At 47.3% G+C, this 22,660-nt stretch overlaps 1 protein-coding gene across 1 annotated transcript in view; it reads right to left on the reverse strand.

The window, feature by feature from the left end:
- Positions 1–22,660, reverse strand: part of ip6k1 (inositol hexakisphosphate kinase 1) — a 99,636-nt gene that overhangs the window by 52,563 nt on the left and 24,413 nt on the right.

Here is a 22,660-nt window from a genome sequence, read left to right on the forward strand (position 1 = left end):
TTCGGCCCACGATGTTGCACCGACATGGGAAGTCAAAAACTAAAGGCCATCTAACCTACACTATGCCATTATCATCCATATGCTTATCCAATAAACTTTTAAATGCCCTCAATGTTGGCGAGGTCACTACTGTTGCAGGTAGGGCATTCCACGGCCTCACCACTCTTTGTGTAAAAAACCTACCTCTGAAACCTATACGACACACTGTGGACAATCATTTTCTTAAGAAATTTTATTAGAAATTGCCAAGTAGTGGAAACTATTGACATAGTATCACATTTTGTTTAATGATTCTTTATACAAAAAAGCTAAGTGCCAACCACACACACACACACATTTACTGCCCCCCTACCCTCTTGGAGAACAATCCAAATTCTCCATACACACACATGCTAATAATAAACAATGTTAAAAATTCAAGTGGTTTTCTTGTGCTGTTTGCTCACTCAATTTGCATGAATAACGAAACGGTTATGGATCTTTGGGCTTGCGTTCTCAAGCACTCGAGGAAGTGCTTCGACGACGGCTGCGACTTACTCAACTATCTGGCTTGTGTGACGCTTTAATTTTGAAATTGTCCGATTTTAAAAATTGGCATCAATGTAAAAAATGACCTCTTTCAACCACTTTCTATAGTGCATGGTTTTTTAAAAACAAAAGGAAAATTCATTCATTAAATTGAACAGAGAGCAGTGTGTTCAACTTCTAAATCAAAAGGGAATGCAACATGTAAAAGAGTATAAAACAAGGCAACGCTATCAAAAAAAAAAGAAAAGGAGGTAGCTCAGACGAAGGCTTTAAAATGAACTAAGTGGTATCGGAAAGGCTATCTTGACAAGGAATCATGACCGGATGAAGTGCATCCAAGGGTACTGAAGGAAGTCAGAGTGGAAATTGCAGAGGCACTGGTTAGAATCATAGAATTTACAGGACAGAAGAGGCCATTCGGCCCATCGAGTCTACACCGGCCCCTGAAAGAGCAACCTACCTAAGCCTACACCTCCACCCTATCCCCCGCAACCCCACCTAACTTTCGGACACTGTGGGGCAATTTTAGCGTGACCAATCTACCTAACCCGAACATCTTTGGACTGTGGGAGAAAACCAACGCAGACACAGGGAGAACGTGCAGACTCTGCACAGACAGTGACCAAGCGGGGAATCGAACCCGGGTCCCTGACGCTGTGAAACAACAGTACTAATCACTGTGCTACCATTAGAATGTTCCAATCTTCTTTATACTGGGGATAGTGCTAGAAGAATTGCAACTGTTACATAAGAACATAAGAACAAGGAGCAGGAGTAGGCCATCTGGCCCCTCGAGCCTGCTCCGCCATTCAATGAGATCATGGCTGATCTTTTGTGGACTCAGCTCCACTTTCTGGCCCGAACACCATAACCCTTAATCCCATTATTCTTCAAAAAACTATCTATCTTTACCTTAAAACATGTAATGAAGGAGCCTCAACTGCTTCACTGGGCAAGGAATTCCATAGATTCACAACCCTTTGGGTGAAGAAGTTCCTCCTAAACTCAGTCCTAAAGTTACATCCATCCTTGTTCAAAATAGGATGTAAAGATAAACTCAGCAATCACAGGTCAGTCAATTAAACCTTGGTGATAGGGCAGCACTGTGGCAGCACTGCAGTCTCACGGCACCGAGGTCCCAGGTTCGATACCGGCTCTGGGTCACTTTCCATGTGGAGTTTGCATATTCTCCTCGTGTTTGCATGGGCTTCACCCCCCACAACCCAAAGATGTGCAAGGTAGGTGGATTGAACACGCTAAATTGCCCCTTAATTGTAAAAGCGCGAATTGGGTACTCTAAGTTTATAAAACAAAACAAAAAATTAAACCTTGGTGATAAGAAGCTTTAGAAATGATAATTAGGGGCAAAATGAATAGTTACTAGAGCAAATGCTGTTTGATTAAGCAAAGTTGGCATGGATTAGTTATGGGCGATCACGTTTAACTAACTCGCTGGAACTTTGTGATGCGGTAATAGGGGAGGTTAATGAGTGTAATGCTGTTGGGATGTGATGTACATGAATTTCCAAAAGTATTGGACAGTGTTGCATAACACGTTGCGAATTAGAGCTCATGGAATAACGGTAACAGTAATATGGATACAGAATTGGCTGAGGGACAGGAAACAGGGTATGGTGAACAGTTGATTTTCATCTTGAAAGGTTTCTCGTGAAGTTCTCCAAGGGTTGGTGTTAAAACTCCTGCTTGTCCTAATATATATCAATGGCCAGGCCTGTGTATACAGGACACAACTTCAACATTTGCAGTCGATACAAAATTTGAACATTTGCTGAACCATCAGGAGTATAGAACTTCAAAAGGACATAGGTAGATTTTGAGGATAATTTGAGAGCATGGGCATGTTCTGAAAGACAAAGGACGCAATTTGACAACCGTGTTGCGCCAGGCTAGATCATGGGAGAGGTCCAAATCGGGAACCGTAACGGGTGCCGAGCGGATTGCAATCTAACGGGCCTACTCCTGTTGGCGGGATCCTGATCCCACCTAGACATGGCGCGCAGATCATCGAGGCCAATTAAGGACAATCTCCTTCTCATTAGAATTTAGAACAGTACAGCACAGAACAGGCCCTTCAGCCCTCAATGTTGTGCCGAGCAATGATCACCCTACTCAAACTCACGTATCCACCCTATACCCGTAACCCAACAACTCCCCCTTAACCTTACTTTTTAGGACACTACGGGCAATTTAGCATGGCCAATCCACCTAACCCGCACATCTTTGGACTGTGGGAGGAAACCGGAGCACCCGGAGGAAACCCACGCACACACGGGGAGGACGTGCAGACTCCGCACAGACAGTGACCCAGCCGGGAATCGAACCTGGGACCCTGGAGCTGTGAAGCATTGATGCTAACCACCATGCTACCATGCTGCCCCATTAGTGAGATAGAAGCCTGATTTAGTAGCCTCCCATGACCTAACCAGCTCTCCAGAGGTTGCATTGATGTTGATTAGTACTAGCCCACATGGACCTGGCGTCATGGCACCTGGCTGGGTTTCCCAGGCCATTGGAGACCCCTGGATGGTCAGGGGGGCACCTTGGCTCTCCCTCTGGCACTTGGGCATGTTAGCAATGCCAGGCTGGTACTTTGGCACTGCCAGGCTGACACTAAGGACTGGGCCGGAGGGAGCCATGCCCATGGAAGGAGGGATGATGGAGTACAAAGGGGTCTCCAGAAAGTTTTGGGGGGGGGGGGGGGGGGGGGGGGAGAAGAGAAAAGTGAAGGGTGGAGTACTGAAGGTGGAGGGGGACCTGAAAGACGGCGTGGTATGGCATGAAAAGGGGGCCCCCTTAGTGACCCTACAACAGGGTGTTCCCACTTGGGGGATTGTGGGCTAAGGCCAGTGTGTGGAGAGACGACATTACTCGTGGTTGGGGGACTCTCACTTAGAGATCGGGGCACCCTTTCAAAATGGTGGCCCAATCTCTGAAGAGCCAGTCCGGCAGCAAGTTCAGCTCACCAGTGATGGAAAAAATTCTAAGCACGGGTTAGTCCAGGGAGAAACTCCCCAGGTCCCACATAATTGACTAAGTGGTTAGATAGCAGTGGAACTCGCCAACAGAGCCAGGGAGAAACTCCCAGCCAAATCCAGCTGAAAATTACACTTAGGATATGTTTGTTTGATCGCGGCCATAGTGGCAAAGCAGCATCTCCAAGTCAAAGAACTATGGCTCGGCCAGTCCATAAAAGGCCAAAAGGCCAGGCTTGCAAATCCCAAGAAGTGGGACACTGAGAAAATTCCAACGTGGTTTAAACAGAAGCACGGGCAGCACGGTAGCATGGTGGTTAGCATAAATGCTTCACAGCTCCAGGGTCCCAGGTTCGATTCCCGGCTGGGTCACTGTCTGTGTGGAGTCTGCACATCCTCCCCATGTGTGCGTGGGTTTCCTCTGGGTGCTCCGGTTTCCTCCCACAGTCAAAGATGTGCGGCTGAGGTGGATTGGCCATGCTAAATTGCCCGTAGTGTCCTAAAAGTAGGTTGGGGGGGGTTGTTGGGTTACGGGTATAGGGTGGATAGGCGGGTTTGAGTAGGGTGATCATTGTACGGCACAACATCGAGGACTGAAGGGCCTGTTCTGTGCTGTTCTATGTTCTGTATTATAGATACTGTCACAGTCAGGAGTGCATTCCAACTTGAACTAAAAGAAAATTCTCAACAAATTAATAAAAAACCTGACGCTAGGGTTTGCAATAAATGAGATCAGTTAGCCCAAGACACACAATCTTAATTTTAGCATACAGGTCAAAACCATCTTGACGAGTTATCTTCTCATTTAGGAGGTCAACATGATTAAACCAACAAGAAACAATCAAAGCCATATCAAGTTTCAAAAAAATATTTTTACTCAAACTTTTCATTTTGTAGGTAACACCAAAACACAACATACCGATCACTGACCTTTTCCTTCCCATAGAAAAAAAACAAAAAAGAGCTAATACCACCCCCCCCCCGCCCCCAATGGTGACCAGCTCTTTGAAGTACAAGATAAACGGCTGCCATCTTTGGTAGAACCCCTCAATTGCTCCCCTCATGGTGTACTTGACTGCCTTGAGATATAAAATCGATTAAAAAACAGATCCACAGAGGCACTGGATGGAGTAACTGATCTCTAACCCATCAGCAGTTGTCTCTGAGCAATGAGCGAGACGAAGGCCAGGACATCAGAACACCCCCCCCCACCGCTGATCCGAATTATGGTTCGAAGAATACCACAAAGCAGTCCTTATTTAAACACAATTTGTACATTTTTGTAATCCTGATCCTTTCTCAACTTATTGAATCTTCACCTGCACACTCAGCTCTTCCAAACCTCCTTTGGGTGTTTCATCCTATACAACAGCCAACATTTGTCAAATTCAAATGGCCGCAGTAGCACCGAGTCGCGCTGCTTACTTCCCTTTCCTCACACACCATTGGCTTCTTGTCCTCCAACATACACAACTGAAAATTTGGCTTTGAATTTGTCTTCTTTTACAAATGGTTCAACCTTTACCAAAGTCCTCTACCTTGCACTGGAATTCTCTTCCCTGTTATTTCCCTCAAACTTTTGAAACCCCATCTCAATTGGGGTCTCAGTCACCTCCCTTGGGAGGGTGAGGGGGCAATAGTCCCTCATCAGTTCAAAACCATTTTGGTTCTTCTAACATAGCCGGAACCTTCCAAAGCTTGTGATTTAAATTGCATTTTCAGATGGTTCCCAGTGCAGGGCAATTGCCCAAGGAATGTTTGTACTTCTGGGCAATTGCTGTGCAAACTCTGACCTTTCAGGTTCCGAGAGGGATTGCCCCTCCAACTTGGTGCTGGGAGGCTCGGACGTTATGGCCCTATGTGACTTTTTAAGTCTGCAACTCATTGGGATACAGGAATCTGAACCAAGAGTTCTCAGTAGTGAGCCTTGCCCTCAAACTTTGGCCTATTACTACAGCAACTATCTCAGGAATGATTCAAATTGTGCTATGACGGGAGATAATTCTCAGAATGCATAGTGTTTACAATACTTGGTGTATTTGCCTTGGAATAAACAGCCAGTCACAAACCACCTTGGTACCCTTGAAAGTAGCATCATCTAACAGAATGTCCACATTTAACAATTCTAAAGATCTCCATAAGAACAGATGAAGATTGGTTACTCAACATATAAACTGAGTACTTAGTTCAAATTCTGAGAGATGAAAATTGTTAAAACTTTCTCCCACCTCCAACAATATTAATTTTCACTAATAATGTAGTTAAAGCCTTCTGGGATTTGGCAAAGTTCCATGGATTACATTTAATTTTCACATTAACTTCATTTCAGTGTTAATATAAGCCTACTTGTGACACTAATAAAGATTACTATAATTATTACAAAATTACCGAGGGAAGAATGGGGAACAAAAGACGACATCTGTTTGTTACATAAATCTCTGGCTAGACTCCATCAGTGTTCAGCTCTTGAGCACCTCACTCCAGGAATGATACCGTGACTGTTTAGAGGATTTAGTGCAGAGTTATAGAACTATTCTGCAGCTCAAAGGGTTAAATTATGGAGAGAGGTTTTGGCGATGAGATTGCATTCACTTGAGTATAAAAAATTACTGAAGAGATAAGATTAAAAGATTTGATCTGGCAGACAAGATAAACATTTTTCCTCCAGTTGGGTGTCCGGAACAAAAAGCCAAAGCCTAAACATTGGAGCTCGATCATTCAGGGGTAATGCCAGGAAACAATTCTTCACACAAAGAATAGGGAAAATCTGGAACTTTCTCCAAATTGAGGCTACAGGAGGAAATGTCAAAACAGATTGCTAGATTTTTTCTACAGATTGGCCTTGTTAGACGTGGTTTTTGATTATGGGTCAGCTTGATTGCAAAGCTTCAATCCCCACTGAATAATGCTCTCAGCCAACAACAGATTTGGACTTGACTAAGTGTTTATGTACTCAGCACTTCATCACACCATCCAGCGTTCTTAGTGCAGCAGGCACCTCCTCCTACTCCAAGAATCAGAACCAAAATAGAACATAATAAGTTCTCCTACACAGACATCGGCACGGGCTCTTGTCACAGAACACACCGAGATGAAAAGAGAGCGATTCTCTCCTCTTCCCACTCAAAACTTGCAGAATTCAATATGGTTCAAAGAACAAGATGTCTGGTGACACGTTAACACTGGAGCATTGCGTAAAGCATGGAGACAAACTCTCAGCCACACCATGTACTGAATTTGCACCACTGCACGGTAACGGGTGGTGGGAATAATTAGAGTTAATGGGCTGCTGAGTCTAGAGTACATCACAATGTAATCCTTTTGTTTTTCCCTTTAATCCATTAGCACAACAATACTAAGAAAATTTGTGCAGCCTAGCTATCACACACACATCATGTGTCCAACAGTCCCAGTCAAACAATAATCTCAACGTGAAGAACCAAACACAGATGTTTTCCTTCAAGTCAGTACTGGACAAAGCTTTCATTTCAAAATACTTGTGACTCCAATATACTTACAAGTGAAAGGAGCACCCAGTGCAGTACTCAGCCAGACATATCAGAAGTTAGATTCTCACTTTGTGTTTAACAACTTGCATTTATTTGGCCCTTTTGACATAGTAAAACATCACAAGACACGAGCAGAAGTGTTCAGGTGAAATTTGACATAGAGCTACAAAGACAGGTGACCAAAAGCTTTGTCACGGAGGTCGATTTTTAGTAGTAAGTTAAATTAGACAGGCGGAAAGATTTGAAGGAGAATTTGAATGCTTAGAACCGTGACAGCCAAAGGCACGACCATCAGTGCCGGAGCAATGGAAATCAGGGATGCACAAGTGGCTAGAATTGGAGGTTTACAGAAATCTGGGAGAGTTGTAGGGCTCGGTTAGTTGTTCGTAGCTGCAGAAGAAATTAGGAGACCATTATTGGACTTGACATTCCTGAAGGGGAAATACAATTAACATGTTGAATCTCTCAGAAATTAACTGTGTAGATCTTGGGTGTGGTGGTGTTTGGCCTCACTTGTGATCTCCTCAATAATGAGGGGGAAAAGGAATTGAACAATATGCTGAGATGAAGTCCAAAGAATGAGAGAGAATACTCATATGGAGTATAATCACCAGTACAGACTAGATGGGCCAAATGGTCTGTTTCTGTGTGGTATATTCTAGGTCATGTCCTTCTATGGATTGCCTGCCAGCAACTACTCTTCCTACTGTCAAAGAGCACTCCCACAAAAGTCAGTGTCTTTAGGAGACAAAGACCGAAGTGTTTGTAGTTAGTTTTCTGTTAAGGTTGTTCTATTTATAATCCATACAAAAGGTTTTTTAAAAAAAGTAGTTATGCTTTATTTAGGCGCAGTCCTTCCAGCACTCCAAGTACAGAACATGCTGCAAAAACGAGCAACTCCTCAGTTCAGCAAGTCTGATGTAATCAGAAACCACAAGAATGAACGTCAGGAACACCAGTCGAACTGAAAACCAGCCGTTACCTCCATGACAACGATTACTAATTGGGCACAATCTGCAGCCAAACCCTCACAAAAGATGCAATTCTCATTTAATTGTTCCACTGGAAGCAGCTCACTGACAGAAAAGGATTATCGGTGTTACTTTTGAGGCTCATGTTCCCGATAAAAGCTCATCATTTGAGTCTAATTGCAAGACTTCCCTCAAGCAACATGCCTATTCTAATTTATAATTTTTATTATTGTCACAAGTAGGCTTACATTAACACTGCATTAAAGCTACTGTGAAAATCCCCGAATCGCCACATTCCGGTGCCTGTTCGGGTACACAAAGGAGAATTCAGAATGTCCAATTCATCTAAGAAGCACCTTCTTTGGGACTTGTGGGAAGAAACCGGAGCACATGGTGGGAACCCACACAGATATGTGGAGATCGTGCAGACTCCACAAAGACAGTGACCCAAGTGGGAATCGAACCCGGGACCCTGGCGCTGCGAAGCAACATTGCTAACTACTGTGCTGAAGATGGCACAAAGGAACTGGTTGAAGTCTGCACCAGATATGCGCATTGCCCTCTCCTCTTGATTGGAGTGAGATCGTGAGGACCCCATGTTCTCCCCATGTCTGCGTGGGTTTCACTCCCACTACCCAAAGATGTGCAGGTTAGGTGGATTGACCATGCTAAATTGCCCTTATTTGGAAAAAATAATAATTGGGCACTCTAAATTAAAAAAAAAAATTTAAACTATTTTTGGGTGTAATGTTAAAGAGTTGAATATTGTGTTGATAATAAAATTTTGTTTTGAAACATATTTCTTCGTGCAATCACTCCTGGAGCAAAGTTATCTTTCTGCACAGGCTTACAAAATAAAGTAAAATATTTTGGTTTCGGACCAGTGTCATACCCACTGTTGGGGTCTGGTCTGGGATCATAGTACTTTGAGGACATGATAGAGGTTATATAAATGCAAGTTTTTTTTCCAACTATGACTAGCTTGATAACATGCCAGAGCAGCCAGGTGGAAGCAGCTCTATTTATGTCACAGGGAGTTTCCTCCGTTCACAAACAACCTTGTCAGTAACTTCGCACAAAAGGAGTTGTATGAAAGTTCCAAATTTGCTAAGGAAGATTTCTGAAGAGAGAGATTGCCTCAATTGCATTACACATGACAGCCAAAGTCAGGATTGTGGAACAACTGGAAACGCACATTCAGGCAACCACAAGTGATGATTATTCATAGGAATAGTAGGCTATACAGCTTCTTCACCCTGTTCTACCATACAATTCAAGCATGGTTATCACAACGCTATTTATTTATTTATGCTTTACACTAACAAAAATCTTATCAATCTCCTACTTAAAAGCCTCAAACAGCTTCCAGCACATTATTGCTTAAGGAACAGGGGGCACAGCCACTGTGCTAACACCACAGGCTTACAAATATATATACATACACACACACACACAATGCATGCCACAAATAGGAATGATGACTAATTGCTGTGTAATTCATTCAAAACATTCTTGAGTCAAAACATGCCCTCTTTTCTAATTTGGGATGCGCTTGATATTACATTCAGGAATGGTATTTGCATCTTTGTGAGGAGTACTTTGGTATCTCGCTATGTCCAAATCGCAGTGTGTTTCACACTTTCTGTCACCCACTGAGTTTTTTTGGGGGGCAGCAAGCTATCATCTTTCATTTCGCAGAATCACCAATTTTCAAGGGTTCACTTGGGAGAATAGAAATAGTACAAGGGCCTAACGGGTGTTTAATCCTTTTTTCCTCCCCCTTTAAATCTCTTTATGAATTCAGATCAGAGGGGATGGAGGCTAGGGCAGTTGCATGCTCCTCATGTAGGATGTGGGTGTCCCCGCTGACTATACCTGCGAGGAGTGCACCCAACTCCAGCTCGGTTCGAACTGGTCACCAACAATCCACTGTCGAGTGCCCCAGCAGCCCATAACTCACCCACACCCACCATCACAGATTCGAGGTCAGATCGGCCTTCCTGAAAGTTTTTAGAATTTAGAACAGTACAGCACAGAACAGGCCCTTCGGCCCTCGATGTTGTGCCGAGCAATGATCACCCCACTCAAACTCACGTATCCACCCTATACCCGTAACCCAACAACTCCCCCTTAACCTTACTTTTTAGGACACTACGGGAAATTTAGCATGGCCAATCCACCTAACCCGCACATCTTTGGACTGTGGGAGGAAACCGGAGCACCCGGAGGAAACCCACGCACACACGGGGAGGACGTGCAGACTCCACACAGACAGTGACCCAGCCGGGAATCGAACCTGGGACCCTGGAGCTGTGAAGCATTGATGCTAACCACTATGCTACCGTGCTGCCCCTAAAGTGAACCCTCGGAAGGCGACGGGACGGGATCCCTGGTCGTGCACTCAGAGCCTGCGCGGACCAGCTGGCAGAGGTATTCGCAGACATCTTTAACCTATCCTTATTCCACTCCGAGGTCCCACCTGCTTCAAGAAGACCACCATTATTCTGGTGCCAAAGAAGAACCAGGCTACGTGCCTCAATGACAACCGTCCGGTGGCCCTGGCTACAGTCGTAATGAAGTGCTTCGAGAGGTTGATCATGAAGCGCATCACCTCCATACACCCAGATCACCTTGATCCACTGCAATTCGCATACCATCGCAACTGGTCCACAGCAGATGCCATTTCCCTAGCCCTACACTCATGCCCAGAGCATCTCGACAACAAGGACTCCTACATCAGACTCCTATTTATTGACTACAGCTCCACCTTCAACACCATAATCCCAGCCAAGCTCATATCAAAGCTCCAAAACCTAGGATTTGGCTTCCCACTCTGCAACTGGATCCTCGATTTCCTGACCAACAGACCACAATCAGTAAGAATGAACACCAACACCTCCTCCACAATAGTTCTCAATACCGGGGCCCCGCAAGGCTGCGTACTTAGCCCCCTACTCTACTCCCTGTACACACACAACTGCGCAGCAAAATTTAGTTTCAACTCCATTTACAAGTTTGCTGACGATATGACCACAGTGGGCTAGATCTCAAATAACGATGAGTCAGAAGACAGGAGGGAGATGAATACAGGAGGGAGATAGAGAACCTAGTGGAGTGGTGCAGTGACAACAATCTCTCCCTCAATGCCAGCAAAACTAAAGGGCTGGTCATTGACTTCAGGAAGCAAAGTACTGTACACACCCCTGTCAGCATCAATGGCCAAGGTGGAGATGGTTAGCAGTTTCAAATTCCTAGGGGTGCACATCTCCAAAAATCTGTCCTGGTCCACCCAAGTCGACACTACCACCAAGAAAAGCACAACAGCGCCTACACTTCCTCAGGAAATTAAGAAAATTCGGCATGTCCACATTAACCCGTACCAACTTTCACAGATGCACCATAGAAAGCATCCTATCTGACTGCATCACAGCCTGGTATGGCAACTGCTCAGCCCAGGACCACAAGAAACTTCAGAGAGTCATAAACACCGCCCAGTCCATCACACAAACCTGCCTCCCGCTGCCTGGGGAAAGCGGGCTGCATAATCAAAGACCCCTCCCACCCAGCTTACTCACTCTTCCAACTTCTTCCATTGGGCAGGAGATACAAAAGTCTGAGAACACGCACGAACAGACTCAAAAACAGCTTCTTCCCACTGTTACCAGACTCCTAAATGACCCTCTTATGGACTGAGCTCATTAACACTACACCCTGTATGCTTCATCCGATGCCGATGCTTATTTAATCCGATGCCGATGTTACATTGTATACCTTGTGTTGCCCTACTATGCATTTTCTTTTATTCCTTTTCTGCCCATGTACTTAATGATCTGTTTAGTTGCTCACAGAAAAATACTTTTCACTGTACCTTGGGACATGTGACAATAAACAAATCCAATCCAATCAGAGACCGCCTCAGGGAACTGGAGCTGGATGAACTTCGGATCATCCGGGAGGCAGAGGGGGTAATAGTGAAGAGTTACAGGAAGGTAGCCACACCCAAGGTACAGGACAAGAGTAGCTGGGTTAGTCAGGGGAAGGAAAACGAACGGGCAGACAGTGCAAGGATCCCTTGTGGCCGTTACCCTTCAAAACAAGGGGGGGGGGGGGTGGTGACCTACTGGGGTAGGCCCTAGCAGCCAGGTCTCTGGCACGGAGTCTGACTCTGTGGCTCAGAGGGAAGCGGGGAGAATAGAAAAGCAATAGTGATAGGAGACTCAATAGTTAGGGGAATGGATAGGAGATTTTGTGGTCGCGAGTGAGACTCCCGGAAAGTATGTTGCCTCCCGGGTGTCAGGGCCAGGGATTTTTCGGATCGAGTCAGGATTCATAAGGGGGAGGGGGAGCAACCAGAAGCTGTGGTGTACATAGGCACCACAACATAGCTAATAAAAGGAATGAGGATCTAATATGTGATTTTAGGGAGGTAGGTTGGAAGCTAAAGAGCAGAGCAGATCTCAGGATTGCTACCGTTGCCATGTGCAAGTGAGGCAAGGACTAGAGAGCGAGTGCAGCTGAACATGTGGCTACAGGGCTGGTGCAGGAAGGAAGGCTCAGATATGTGGATCATTGGGATATCTTCTGGGGAAGGTGGGAGCTGTACATGAAGGGTGGATTGCCCCCAAACTGGAGGGGCACCAATTTCCTGGGTGGGAGGCTTGCTAGAGTTCTTCGGGAGGGTTTAAACTAGTTTGACAGGGGGTTGGGAACCAGAGCTATGGATCAGAGGATAGGGTAGCTGTTGAACAGGCAGAAATAGTATGCAGCAAGTCTGTGAGGAAGAATAGACAGTTGATGGGGCAAAGTTGCACTCAGTGGAATGGGTTTAAAGTGTCTGTTTCAATGCAAGGAATGTCAGGAATAAGGGAGATGAACTTCGCATGGATCAGTACTTGGAACTACGATATTGTGACCATCACGGAGACATGGATTTCACAGGGGCAGGAATGGTTATGAGATGTTCCGGGGTTTAGATGTTTTCAGAAGAATAGGGAGGGAGTTAAAAGAGGAGGGGGAGTGGCACTTAATTAGGGAGTGCACCACAGCTGCAGACAAGGACGTAGTTGAGGAGGGTTTGTCTACTGAGTCAGTATGGGTGGAGGTCAGAAACAAGAACGGAGCAGTCACTTTATTGGGAGTTTTCTATAGACCATCCAATAGAAGCAGAGAGATAGAGGAACAGATTAGGCAGCAGATCTTGGAAAAGTGCTAAATTAACAGAGTTGTTGTCATGGGTGACTTCAACTTCCCTAATATTGACTGGAACCTCCTTAGTGCAAATGGTTTGGATGGAGCAGATTTTGTCAGGTGTGTACAGGAAGGATTCCTGACTCAATATGTAGATAGGCCGACTAGGGGAGAGGCTATATTGGACTTGGTGCTCAGTAACGAACCAGGCCAGGTATCAGATGTCTCGGTGGGAGAGCATTTCGGTGACTATGACCACAAGCCCTTGACCTTTACTAGAATCATGGAGAGGGATAGGAACACACAGTATGGGAAGGTATTTAATTGGGGGGAGGGGAAATTATACTGCTATTAGACAGGAGCTGAGGAGCATCAAGTGGGAACAATTGTTCCTGGGGAAATGCACAACAGTAATGTGGGGATTGTTTAAGGAGCACTTGCTGTGAGTGCCCAATTATTTTGTCTCATTGAGATGAGGAAGGAATGGTAAGGTGAAGGAGCCTTGGATGACAAGAAAAGTGGAGCTTCTAGTCAAGAGGAAGAAGGAAGCTTATGTAAGGTTGAGGAAGCAAGGATATGACCCGGCTCCAGAGGGTTACAAGGTAGCCAGGAAGGAATGCAAAAATGGACTGAGGAGAGCTAGAAGGGGCATGAAAAAGCCCTGGCGGGAGGGATTAGGGAAAACCCAAAGGCGTTCTACACTTATGTGAGAAATAAGAGGATGATCAGAGTGACAGTAGGGCCGATCAGGGATAGTGGAGGGAACTTCTGCCTCGAGTCTGAGGAGATGGGGGAGGCCCTAAATGAATACTTTGCTTCAGTATTCACTAGAGAGAGGGACCTTGTTGCTCATGAGAACAGTGTGAACCAGGTTAATAGACTCAAACAGGCTGATATTAAGAAGGAAGATGTGCTGGAAAATTTGAAGCAGCAGGATAGATAAGCCCCCTGGGCCTGACGGGATTTTCCCAAGGTTACTACGGGAAGCGAGGGAGGAGATTGCTGCGCCGTTGATGATGATCTTTGCGTCCTCATTCTCCACTGGAGTAGTAACGGATTATCGGATTATTGGAGGGAGGCGAATGCTGTTCCCCTGTTCAAGAAAGGGAATAGGGAAATCCCTGGGAATTACAGACCCATCAGTCTTGTGGTGAGCAAAATATTGGAAAGGATTCTGAGAGATAGGATTTATGATTATGTAGAAAAACATAATTTGATTAAAGATAGTCAGCATGGCTTTGTGAGGGGCAAGTCATGCCTCACAAGCCTCATTGAATTCTTTGAGGACTTGACAAGACACATTGATGAAGTTCGGGCAGTGGATGTGGTGTATATGAATTTCAGTAAGGCATTTGGTAAGGCTCCCCATGATTGGCTCATTCAGAAAGTTTGGGGGCCATGGGGTACAGGGAAATTTGGCTGTCTGGATACTGAATTGGCTGGCCGAAAGAAGACAGCGAGTGGTAGTGGATGGAAAGTATTCCGCCTGGAGGTCGGTGCCAATGGTGTCCTGCAAGGATCTGTTCTGGGACCTCTGCTCCTTGTGGTTTTTTATAAAGGACTTGGATGAGGAAGTGGAAGGGTGGGTTAGTAAGTTTGCCGATGACACAAAAGTTGGGGGAGTTGTAGATAGTGTAGAGGGTTGTTGCAGGTTACAGCAGGACATTGACAGGATGCAGAGCTGGGCTGAGAAGTGGCAGATGGAGTTCAACCTTGATAAATGTGAAGTGATTCATTTTGGAAGGTCGAATTTGAATGCCGAATACAGGGTTTTAAAAAAATATATATATTTTATCCTCCTTTTTCACATTTTCTCCTGAATTTACACCCACCAACAACAAACAATAATTAACAACAAATATGTCAAACCCAATAACAATAACAACGATCCCATCCTCCCACCAATCCCCAAACATCACCCCGCATGTTAACATAAACAAATGACAAAAAGGAATCAGGGATTACCCATAGTCATCTTCAATATACACAGCCCCCCCACCCCCCAAACTAATGTTCGATGTTGTCCAGTTCTTGAAAGTGCATAATAAATAGTGCCCATGATTTGTAGAAGCCCTCCGAGCTTCCCCTCAGTTCGAACTTAACCTTCTCACGGGTCAAGTATTCCAACAGGTCCCCCCGCCACGCCAGAGCACAGGGTGGAGAGGCTGCTCTCCATCCCAGCAGGATCCGCCTTTGGGCGATCAACGAGGCAAAGGCAATGATATCTGCCTCCGCACCGGTTTCCAACCCTGGCTTGTCCGACACCCCAACTACAGCCACCCGGGGACCCGGGTCTAGTTTCACGCACACCACCTTGGAAATAACCCTAAACACCTCCTTCCAGTACTCCCCTAGCTTTGGACAGGACCAAAACATATGAACGCGATTAGAAATCGCAGCAACACATTCATTTTAACCGCCTGTACCCAACCCGCCAGTGACAGAGGAAGACTTTCACTCTCCCCACCAAACTAGTGATGTTGTACCTGCGAAGCCTTCCCCACTCCCGGGCAACCTGCACCCCCAGATACCTAAAGTGAGTCCCTGCCCTACGGAATGGCAGCCCCCCCCCCCCCCCCCCCCCCCCCCCCCCCCCCACCCTGGCTGAGACACCACAAAATACTCACTCTTGTACCTCGAGAAAGACCCAAATACCCGCAGTAGCTCCAATATTCCTCCTATCGACGCACTCGGTTCTGACACATACAGCAGCAAGTCGGCGGCATACAAGGACACCCTGTGCTCTATCCCCCCCCAACACACTATTCCTTTCCATATCCCCGAACTTCTTAATGCGATGACCAACAGCTCAATCGCAAGTGCAAACAGCAGGGGGGGGGGGGGGGGGGGGGGGGGGGGAGACATAGGACATTCCCGTCTCGTCCCACGGTGGAGAGAAAAGTATCTCGAACTGATATTGTTCTTGCGGACACTTGCTTTCGGCTCCTTATATAATAGCTTTACCCAGTTCGCAAATCTTGGTCCAATCCCAAACCGCTCCAGTACTGCCATCAGGTACCCCCATTCTACCCGATCAAACGCCTTCTCGGCATCCAATGCCACAACCACCTATGTTTCCTTCCCTTCCGCCGGTGCCATAACGACGTTCAAAACCCTCCTAATATTCAAAAACAGCCGCCTCCCTTTCACAAACCCCATCTGATCCTCACCTATCACCTTCGGGAGGCACTCCTCCAGCCTACCCGCCAGTACCTTCGCCAATACTTTTGTGTCCACATTCAGAAGTGATATGGGCCTATACGACCCACACTCCGTCGGATCCTTATCTTTTTTAAGCAACAATGAAATCGATGCCTGCCCCAAGGTTTGTGGCAGCACTCCCTTCCCTATCACCTCTTCAAACATCCCCACCATCAGGAGTGCCAACTTATCCTTAAATTTTTTATAATATTCCACCGGAAACCCATCCTGCCCTCCCACCTTCCCCAACTGCATCTTCCCAAACGCATCTTTTATCTCCTGCTCCAGTATTGCTCCTTCTAATGTAGCCCTGTCCCCCTCCCCTAGCCTCGGGTACTCCAGCCCATTTAGAAATTCCTGCATCTCACGGTCTCCCCCGGGTGGCTCTGACCTGTACAGCCTCTCGTAAAACTCCTCAAAAACCTTGTTAATCAGCTCCGGAGCCATCACCAACTTCCCTGCCCTATCCCTTACCCGAAGAATTTCCCTTGCCGCTGCCTCCCTCCGGAGCTGACCTACTAACATACCTTATCTCCATGTTCATAAACTGCACCCCTTGCACGTCTTAGTTGGCGCACCGCCTTCCTGGTGGACAGTCGGTCGAAGCTCGCCTGTAGCTCCTTCCTCTTTTCCAGCTTCGCTGGGTCCCCACCTTCTGCATTACTCCTATCTACCGCCAACATCTCATCTATTACCCTCTGCCGCTCCAACCTCTCCTCTTTGTCCACCCTGGCCTTGAACTAAATAACCTCACCCCTCACCACCGCCTTTGGAGCCTCCCAGACTTCACGACACAGCGACCAGGTCACCTCGATGGGGGATGAGCTGCGGAGGGTGGTGGAGGTTAACAGAGGACTTTTCTAAGCCTTCGACACCTCACCCGTTCAGTTGAAACCTACATATTCCTTAATTGCCGTTTCAATTTTCTCTCAGAATACTTGGTTCCCAAAAGCCCCACATCCAGTTTCCACCCCGGCCTCTGCGCTACCCCCTGCTCCAGCACCATATCCACCCAATGTGGAGCGTGATCTGACACTGCAATTGCAGAGTATTCCGTCCCCTTGACTACAGCCAGCAAAGCCTTTCCCACCACAAAAACGTTGATCCACGGCTATACCTTATGGACTGCTGAGAAAAACGAATACTCCCGTTCCCTTGGGTGCAGGAACCTTCAAGGGTCCACCCCTCCCATTTCCACCATTAGCCCAGCCAGCGCCTTCACCCCCCCTGATGGGACCAGCGAGCGCGGCCGTGATCTGTCCAACCTTGGCTCATGCACCAATTCCAGTCCCCCCCCCCCCCCCCACAATCAGCTCATGTGTGTCCAAGTCAGGAATGGCCCCAAACACCTTCCTCACGAATCCCACATCTACCCAATTGGGAATGTATACATTTAACAGCGCCACTAATCTCCCCGCCAGTGCCCCTGCCACGATCACATATCTACCCCCCTGATCTGCCACCACCTTCTCCATCTGGTACCCTTTTGCTGACCAACACCGCTACCCCTCGAGCCCTTCCATCAAATCCAGAGTGAAACACTTGGTTAACCCAGCCCTTTTTAAGTCTCACCTGGTCCTTCACCCTCAAGTGAATCTCCTGCAGCATTGCCACATCGGCTTTCAAACTTTTAAGATGCGCAAGCACCCTTGACCTCTTGAGCGGACCGCCTAGCCCTCTCACGTTCCACGTGACTATCCTTACTGGGGGTCTCTCATCCTCCTCACCCGCCCCCCTCCCCCCTCACCTTTCTTATCCACCATCGTCATCCCACCGGGCCCTGCCCCATAAGCCTGATCCGCCCCTGTCCATTGTTAACATTGAACCCCTTCCCCCCTCCCGAGAAACCCCCTACATTTCCCCCTGAAACAACATCCCCAACATCCATCTCCCCCACCCCCCTCGCCCGCCTCGTAGGTCCACTGAAGCCTGCTATCCAGGCTCCAACGTCCGCAGCCCTCCTCTCACCTCACCTCCGTTCACTAGCTGACTTTAGTTAGCTAGCGCGGGTGGCTCCCCCCGTCAAGACATAACGTTCCCTTCCACCAAGTCCCAGAGAAAGAAACACCAAAACAAACCCCAACAATCCAACCCCTACAATTCACTAACATAACATTTAACCGTCACAACACAGAACGCCAATCAACCCACCATTAACAATTCTCAAATTGTGCCGCCTTGAGCGGTTTTCTAAGTCTTCAAGCTTTGATCGGAGTCCTCTGTTAACCTCCACCACCCTCCGCAGCTCATCCCCCATCGAGGTGACCTGGTCGCTGTGTCGTGACACAGCCTCCTCCGCTTCCTTCATCTTCTCGCCCTGCTCTCTCACCTCGGCCGATGCCTTTGCCACCGCCACCTTTACCGGGGTGATTGCCTCCTCCACCAATGACTTCAATACGAACGCCAACTCCTTCCTCAAGGCCTCCATGTGCCTCGCAAACTGCTTTTCCAGCTCCACCGCCATAACCTCGGTCATCATCTCCACCGTTAGTGCGGCCCCGCTATGCAGTTCGGCTTCCGCCATCCTGTCAACACTTTTGTTCGTCTTCTCCTTCAGCGGCGAACCCGCGTTTTCTCCTTTCTTCGACGCTGCTTTTCGCATCCTTTAGCGGCTTATTGTTTTTTATTTTCTCTTTTCTCCTCTCTCCCCCTCCACCCTCCTGTCCTTCATCAATCTGAATTATTATTTTTTTTTAAAAAGGGGAGAGAAACAAAAAAACCTTCACCAAACTTCCTTAAACCTTCTTTCTTTCTCCTCTACATTCACCTAGAGCTCCCCTGGGACCAGGTTTCAGCCTTCTTTCTTCCTCCTAAGTGGCAGCCATCCGATGTGGGACACCCCACCTACATCGTGCCCTGGTCTCGGGCCTGCTGCCTCGGCCTCCTCATAGCTCCGCCACCGCTGCTCTGGCTCGACGCTGCGCTGGACCCAGCGCCTCAGCCCCCCCCCCGCCGCCCGACACCCGCGCGGGGTTCTTCACCGGTTTTTAAACCGGCCCCGCTGGCTGCTCGTAATGCCCCCAAATGCCGCCGATAGTCCGGGGGGGGTACGTGAAGACTCGGGGATTTCCCCGAAATCGCCACGAATCGTGGCCACCGGCGGGAGCTCTTCTCGCTGCGGCCGCCCTGCTCGCCCACGCCATCGGAAGTCATCGAATACAGGGTTAAAGGCAGGATTCTTGGAAGTGTGGAGGAACAGAGGGATCTTGGGGTCCACATACATATATCCCTCAAAGTTGCTACACAGGTTAATAGGGTTGTTAAGAAGGCGTATGGTGTGTTGGCTTTCATTAACAGGTGGATTGAGTTTAAGAGCCGCGAGGTTTTGCTGCAGCTTTATAAAACTCTAGTTAGACCACACTTGGCAATATTGTGTCCAGTTCTGGTCGCCTCATTATACGAAGGATGTTGATGCTTTGGAGAGGGTACAGAGGAAATTTACCAGGATGCTGCCTGGACTGGAGGGCATGTCTTATGAAGAAAGGTTGAGGGAGCTCAGGCTTTTCTCACAAGAGCAAAGAAGGCAGAGAGGTGACTTGATAGAGGTGTACAAGGTGATGAGAGGCATGGATAGAGTGGAGAGGCATGGATAGAGTGGATAGCCAGAGACTTTTCCCCAGGGTGGAAATGGCTGTCACGAGGGTGTTAAGGTGTTTGGAGGAAGGTATAGGGGAGATGTCACAGGTAGGTTCTTTACATGGCGAGTAGTGGGTGTGTGGAATGCACTGCCAGCAGAGGTAGTGGAGTCAGAGTCATTAGGGACATTTAAGCGACTCTTAGACAGGCACATGGACAACAGTAAATTGAAGGGGTGGAGGTTAGGTTGATCTTGGATTAGGGTAAATGGTTGGCACAACATCTTGGGCTGAAGGGCCTGTACTGTGCTGTATTGTTCTATGTTCTAGCTCAGTTGCCGAGATGCTGATATGACTTATCAGCCAATTCATCTCAGTAACAGACAAGTCTATCCTTAATGCCCAATAATCATGCAAGATTTAATCTTCTATTGTTTTGGTGAAATTTGGAATATGGAATAACTAAACCATGCAAACAAAAAAGGGTTGTATCCTCATTCTCTGTTAAGGTGAGGGACAGCAAGAGATCCTAGGATTGGCTTGAGTGGGTGGAAAATCAGCAAGGATTCCATTTCTTCATCACCATCCAGTGATGCCAGCTGGAAGTACATGTGTAATATAGTTAAGCGTGGATAGGATTAGGCTTGACTGCGATGCCCAAGCACAGAAATATCACAACACGAGAACTAGGAGCAGGAGTAGGCCCTTAGGCTCCTACAGCCTGCTCCACCATTCAATAAGATCACGGCTAATCTAATTGTGGCCACAACTGGACCAGCAGATCGGCGACGCTGATTGGCTGTTGCAGGGAAGATTAGCATTGGGCGGTCAGTACTTCTGGAAAGTTGTTGGAGGAGCTGTTGTCATGGGACAGTTAAACCCCAAACACTACTTCAATGTTTGCCTTCCTCCCTCCTCCTCCTCTAACCAAAAAAAAAAGTCACTGTGAGGACCACAAGCAAAAGAAAGAAAAAGGGAGGGAGAGAGAGAGGTGAACTATTTGCAGCAGAGTGTTTGAGTGGTGAGGCTTTGGCTCAAGAGAGAGACTTTGGCGAGTGGCATCTCAGCAGAGTACAGGTAATCTCAGGTAATATCCTCTTTAGTCTTGGTGAAGTTGGGATGGCAATGAGGGCAGTGATATGCTCCACCTGAAGGATGTAGGAGCGCAGGTAGCACTCCTATGGGAAGTGCATCCGGCTGGAGCTCCTGGGAGACTGAGTTAGAGAGCTAGAGCCACTCAGGAGTAGCTAGGTGACCACTAGGAAAGGCAAAGGAAGCAGGCAGAGAGCGCAGGAGTACCCGGTGGCCATTCCCATATACCACATCAGATATTTTTGGCACGGGGTGAGGGGGGAGAAAAAAAAAAAGAGATGGATGACTGTTCAGGTGAAAGCAGCAGTAGCCACATCTGTGGCACTACGACTGGCGCTGGGGCGCAGCGGGAAAGGGTAAAAGGTAAACAGGACGGTAAGGTGATAGGTGACTCGATAGGGGGACAGACAGGAGATTCTGTGGCTGCAAACGGGAGTCCAGGATGGCGTGTTGCTTCCCAGGTGCCAGGGTCAAGGATATCTCAAATATTCTAAGGAGGGATGGTGAACAGCCAGAAGTTGTGCACATTGGCACAAATGATGCAAACAGAAATCGGGATGAGGTCCCGAGGAGTAATTAGAGAGAGCTAGGGAAAAAAGGTTAAGAAGCAGGACCTCGAGGGAGGCAATCTCTGTGCTTTCAGTGCCATGTTACTGCCGTCTTACTGAAGGCAAGAACAGGAAAATATGGCAGATGAATGCGTGGCTAAAGAATTGATGCAGGCGGCAGGGATTCAGATTCTTCGATCAGTGGGATCTTTTCAGGGCAGAGGTGACCTGTTTAAGAGGGAGTTGCATCTGAACTGAAGCGGTGCCAATATCCAGAGGGGGGAGCGAGGATTTTGTCATGCTACAAGGGATGGTTTAAACTAGATTGGCAGGGGGTGGGATCCTCAGCAGCAGTAAAGCAAATGAGCAGCTGAAAGGAGATACAGTACTCAGCAACAGCAAGCTGAATAGACATGAGCGGGAGTACGGCAGGGAGCAGGGGAAAACCTGTTGGATTGAATTGTATCTATTTCAATGCAAGAGGACTGACAGGCAAGACTGATGAACTCAGGGCATGGATAGGTACATGGGACTGGGATATTATAGCCATAACTGAAACATGGCTAAGGGAGGGACAGGACTGGCAGCTTAATGTTCCAGGGTACAGGTGCTTTAGGTGGGACAGAGGTGGAGAAAAGAGAATATGGGAAGTTGCATTATGATTAAGGGGGGCATCATGGCAGTAGTCAAGAGACAAAATAACTGAAGGATCATCTTGCAAGGCTTTGTGGGTGGAAGTAAGAAACAAGGGGATGGTGACCTTATTGGGGTTCTAAATTGGGGTACGGCAAATTTTGATGGAATTAGGACAGGAGCTTGCAAGGGTTGATTGGAGTAGGGCAAAGGGACCTCCGGCAAGTGGGAGGCCTTCAAAAGTGAAATAGCTAGAGTTCAGGGTCCATATGTTAATGTTAGGGTGAAGGACGAGGCTGGCAGGGAGTAGGGAACCCTGGATGACAAAAAATACCGAGGTTTTGGCCAGGAAAAAGGAGGCATGGCTCAGGTACAAGCAGCTGGAATGAATGGATTCCCATGAGGTGTACAGGAGATACTCAA

The sequence above is a fragment of the Scyliorhinus canicula genome, chromosome 11 (assembly GCF_902713615.1).
Source record: "Scyliorhinus canicula chromosome 11, sScyCan1.1, whole genome shotgun sequence".
Lineage (NCBI taxonomy): Eukaryota > Metazoa > Chordata > Chondrichthyes > Carcharhiniformes > Scyliorhinidae > Scyliorhinus > Scyliorhinus canicula.